Source organism: Artemia sp. Qi Xiang Cuo, chromosome 12 (assembly GCF_049724085.1).
Source record: "Artemia sp. Qi Xiang Cuo chromosome 12, ASM4972408v1, whole genome shotgun sequence".
NCBI classification, from domain to species: domain Eukaryota; kingdom Metazoa; phylum Arthropoda; class Branchiopoda; order Anostraca; family Artemiidae; genus Artemia; species Artemia sp. Qi Xiang Cuo.
In genome coordinates, this window is record NC_142805.1 from 69,892,318 (window position 1) to 69,897,489 (window position 5,172).

The window sequence follows — 5,172 nt, forward strand, 5'->3', positions numbered from 1 at the left end:
GGAAATTGGAAGTTGCTGGGAGGCTGCCTTACAAAGTAGGTTCAAAACTTTTGTTTAGTCTGTGTCAATTGTGGAAACCATCGAAATGCAAGATAATCCCAAGTTTTGTTGGTGTCTTAACCCTGTATTGGCTTACCTGTGTTTTTGTTTGTGAGGAATTCGTTTATTGACACTAATTGATAAGTTTTTATTGACACTAATTCCAAAGTGTCGCTGACTTTTTCACTCTCTACTGAAGTTTAATGTTTTCTCTACTTTTCTTACTTTCTTCTTATTTTCACACGATCTCTATTAGGTACTACTTGAACAAGCCTGAGCAATTTTAAAAAAATAAAATAGAACAAAACTATCATTTAATCGAAGATTAAACAACAGGAATAGATTGCGAAGTTTTTATGTCCCTAGTCAAAATTTGTAATAAGTATTCAATGTATTTCAGTTTCGTTGTTCTTTGTATCAACAAAAAATGGCCTCCCTATGGGGGCACCACTATCCGGGTTATTAGCGAATATTTATGTAGATCACCTTGAAAATTGGATATCAAATTTATACTTTTTAAAACATTTTTATTGGGGGCGTTAATAGATGATGTAATATCGTTTTGAAATTATGAGGGAAAAGGAACTTAGGGGCTTTCTAGATCACCTTAATACATATGACCGAAACTTACAAATTACCTTAGAAATCGAAAATGTAAATAAATTACCGTTTCTGGATGTATTAATTATTCGAAGCATTGATAATTTGGATTTTACAATTTACGAAAAAACAATACGAAATAAAAGATATCGATATTTTAAATCCAATCACCCCCAACAGGTTAAAACAGCTTTTGCTACTTCTCTTGTCAATCGTACCCAAAGCATTTGCTCTCAATCTCAAATCACAGATGAACTAAATTTTATTTGAGACATACTTTTTGGAGACGGTTGTCCTATTGTCTTTGTTAACAATACAATTAGCCGAAGATTGGTAAGACAGTCCCGTAAAATCAAGCGTCTTTTACCATGTGAAGTTCCCGCCAAGCCCTCAAATATAATTTATCTTCCATGTATTGCAAAACTCACTACAAGTTTAAAAAAAAAGTTTGCACGCAAAATAATTTTAATGCAGTATTTACCAATAATTTTAAAATCATGAATCTCCTAAACTCTGGTAAAGATATAACCCCAGTTACGCGCCAAAGCGGGGTTTGTCAAATACCATGTGACTATGGTCACTTTTATGTTGGTAGAACCCATTAAAATTTAGAAAAACGTCTACAACACAAAGATGACATATAATAAACCTACTATAGATGAGGTAAACAATCAGAACCTTTTCAAAGAAACAATCAGAATTGAAGTTATCAAGTATTTTCCAGTAGGTTGCATCAAGACATGGCTAATTGTAGACAGAGAAAGACCAAGACAATAGTAATTAGTGATTGAATAGTCCAAGTAATTGAAAGACAAATAGTAAAGTAGCCCCGATTTGATTACTAAATATCAATATATGTATATTAAACAATATATATAAGTTATAATATATAACTTATGTAAAATGTTTTGTAATGCAAAAAAAATATTCGAAGCAAATAAATTATATCACAATATTGCACAATAGGTGCTCGTGGGCAGAAATTAAAGCCAAGTCAGGAATGCAAAGTCACCTTATCAGTTCATCGCTATGCGTCAGTTCTCAAATAACTTTAGAGCATCAGACACGCAAAGAACTTGTGTGAGGATTTATACTTGTTAGAAAGCACAGGAGAGTTCTTTAAAGAAAAAGATAAGAATATGGAAAATATTATATTTGAAGAATTTATGCTGTAAATGCGAAACAAAAAATTTATGCAAAGAGCCTTCAAAACTTATAATGCTGACAACAAATTTAGAAGCCATAGACAAGTGGGACGAGACTAACTGATGTTCACATTCAGAATGAAAAGTGAACTTTTCGCAGAGATAGTGTATTCTTTGGTAAATGGTGCAGGAGTTGCAACAAAGAATACTGCTAAGGTTGCTACTACCCAAGAAACGCTGAATAAGCAAGAACACAGTAAAACGGAGGCAGATTTAGCGGTAAAGTTTAGCAGATTTAGAATATCGGCAGATTTAGTGGAAGAATTTTTGAATGATGGCCAAATTGCCAAACCAATGACGAAAAAAATAAGCATATATGAAAGACTTGGACAAAGACCTGAAAGACTTAGAGAAAAACATGGCCAAAGTGCCAAGCAAATCACAAAAAAAAATCAGTATTTATGAAAGACTTGGACATCATGTAAGTATTCGAGAAAAGCATAGCCAAATTGCCAAACCAATTATCAACAAAATTAGAATTTATGAAAGACTTGGACCTCATGTAAATGTTGGAGAAAAGCATGACAAAGAGTTTTACAAGAAGACACCAAAATTGGCTGATGAAAAAAATATCAATCACAGCGATTTTATAGGAAATTATCAATTAAATAGAGCAAAATATGCCAGAAGGTCTGGTGGCCCAGATTCTCAACCTCAGATAAAGTTCAATAAACGCTATAAGTATGGGAATGAATGTTACAGTAATAAATGTGCATTTATTCATTAGACAAAGTTAAAATTCTTTCGAGCTGACAGATACTAAATTGTTTATTTACTATTTTTATATTGGTATGAAAGTTTTGAGTTTTTATGAATATCAAAATTAATTATCACTTAAGCTAGTTTTTAGATTCTTGATAGGTTTGTTTTGATACTATGTTTGTCATTCTTGAAGATGTTCTCTTTGCCTTAATTTTGGATATTTGGAGAAAAAGAACATCTTCCCCAATTCTTTTTTGGCACAGAAAAAGGTAGTTTTTGCAAAACCAGGCGACAATGAGTGGAGATAGCCTCTGCATGACACCTCTGTCGGTTGAGCAGATAATACTCACTTCAAAGTAAGTGAGAGGGACCTGGGAGCTAGCTAACACTACCTAAATATAGAAATAAATCTTAAAAAAATCTTTAACTAATAGCTAAATCAAACATAGGCACCCACATTCAAGATAAGGGAATAGGCCAGTTCTCTATCCTATTGTATTTTAAGACAAAAATAAATGAATTTTGTTATTACCTGACAATAAGGTAGCCCCTTTAAATTTTTGTAAGCTGTCTCGGGTAATTTTTTTTTACAGGTCATGTCGTAAATCTCCCTTGACAGTTGAAAGTTGTTCCCTTAGAAAATCCCCTAATCCCATGGAAAAATCCTCCAGATAATTCCAATTCCGATGCTAATTTCCCTCGGAACATATCCATCTGTTAAATTTAGTCAGAAAAGAAAAAGTGACAAGACTTTTCTGTAGGAATTCTGGTAATTTCCCCAGTTTAAAATTTCCCCTGGAAAGCTCACCCCTGTAAAGTTATCACCATGACAAATCTACCAGGCAGAAAATTGACTCCCCCCCTCAAGCACAAAAATGTCTATATACTTCCGAATAAAAAAAAATATATGTGAACAACGAGTAAATTTTGTAACTTACAGCCCTTTCCCCAGAAACTGTGGATGTTCATTATATCCGCAAAGGAATAGTTATTGGACCTTTTATCTATGCTGAACAAAATGACTATAAAGTTTTGATTGGACGACTTCGAGAGGAAGGGTGTTGGAGGGGGCTAGCTACCGTCCAATCTTTTTGGTTATTTAAAAAGGACACCATAACTTGATCCACTCTTCCCATTAACATGATCCACCATAACATGATCCACCCTTCCCATTCAAAGTTCCTGATGAACAACTAATATTTTAAATGTTTATTTTGTTTTATTAATAAACCAACTGTAGATGAGGTAAACAATCAGAACCTTTTCACAGAAACAATCAGAATTGAAGTTACCAAGTATTTTCCAGTAGGTTGCATAGGTTGCATCAAAACATGGCTAATTGTAGACAGAGAAAAGCCAAAACAGATAGTCCAAATAATTTAGAGGCAAATAGTAAAGTAGCCCCGATTTGATTACTAAATATCAGTATTTGTATATTAAACTGACAATGCACATTCATTTGTATTTTTTTCAGTAAAGTGCAAATTATGCTATGGCCTTGGGAAGGCATATGGGTTTTGAGCACAACGTATGTTAATTTCTGCTCGTTTTGAGTTTGACTCAGTTATTTATTGTAATTTCTGTTTCTATTGGGTTTCATTTATTTATCGATGCTGATTTGCGGTAGTTTCACGCTTCGTAGATTATTTGATTTTTATTTTTGCTCATTTTTTGTTTAATGGAGTTCTTTAGTTTTCTTTGAAAAACTTATTTTTGTGGAATTTTTTTAAATTAATTGTATAATAAAAGTAGATATGGAATTAAAACTTGTTAAAACCAATTTCATTTTACGAAAGGAACTTCCAACCAATCCTGATGTGTCACTCTCTCACCTCGGTAATACTTCCTGTACGAAACCAAAAGGTTATGACTTCTGTTTCTTTGGCAATGGAAAAACTGAGAGTTAGTGGAAATAAGATCAAACTACTTGTTCCTCATACAATCACCAATCAGCGTCATATTGCCACGGGTTCACGCACTTTCATCAACTATTCATTTATAAATGGTGAAATTCCATCAAAACTTGCACTGGCATTTTCAAAGTGCTAGTGCACTAGGATCGTGGACAAGGCGCCCACAAAAATTTGAAGTGTTTGAACACTCATCTCTTTGTGTTTAAAGTCAATGGAATTCCACTTTACAATTTATCATTTGATAAATCTTATAGGACACTGTATCAGTTGACAATTTAGCCCCTAGATCGAGATTCACAACTATTTGAAAATTGTAAAAATGATACAATAATTGCCAAACTCATGGTATTATTGTACTGGACTTGTCTGGCACTCAAGATATGAGTATTGTACTAACGGGGAGTGTACGCTTAGAGTGCACATTTGCTGAACCATTAGCTGAGAGCATTGCATTAATCCTATTAAATCAATTTAAATCTTACTAGGAAATTACTCCCGAAGGCAGTGTTCTACTTGATCTTTCACCATGGACACAAATCAAATAATCAGCGTATTTAAAATGGATCCATGCAAGTCAAAATAAAAATATTAATGTATACCATCGGACTTCCCTAAAAAATGCAAAGTATTAACAATACCATTAGCATTGTTAATAGCAGTCCATTGAGCGTTAAGACAGCCCATTGGCTATGCATCTTTCAAAAAGCGAAGAA

At 33.4% G+C, this 5,172-nt stretch overlaps 1 pseudogene; it reads left to right on the top strand.

Moving 5' to 3' along the window:
• Positions 1 to 1,778: 1,778 nt before the first annotated feature.
• Positions 1,779 to 2,571, top strand: LOC148946456 (uncharacterized; annotated as a pseudogene).
• The last annotated feature ends 2,601 nt before the right edge of the window (positions 2,572 to 5,172 follow it).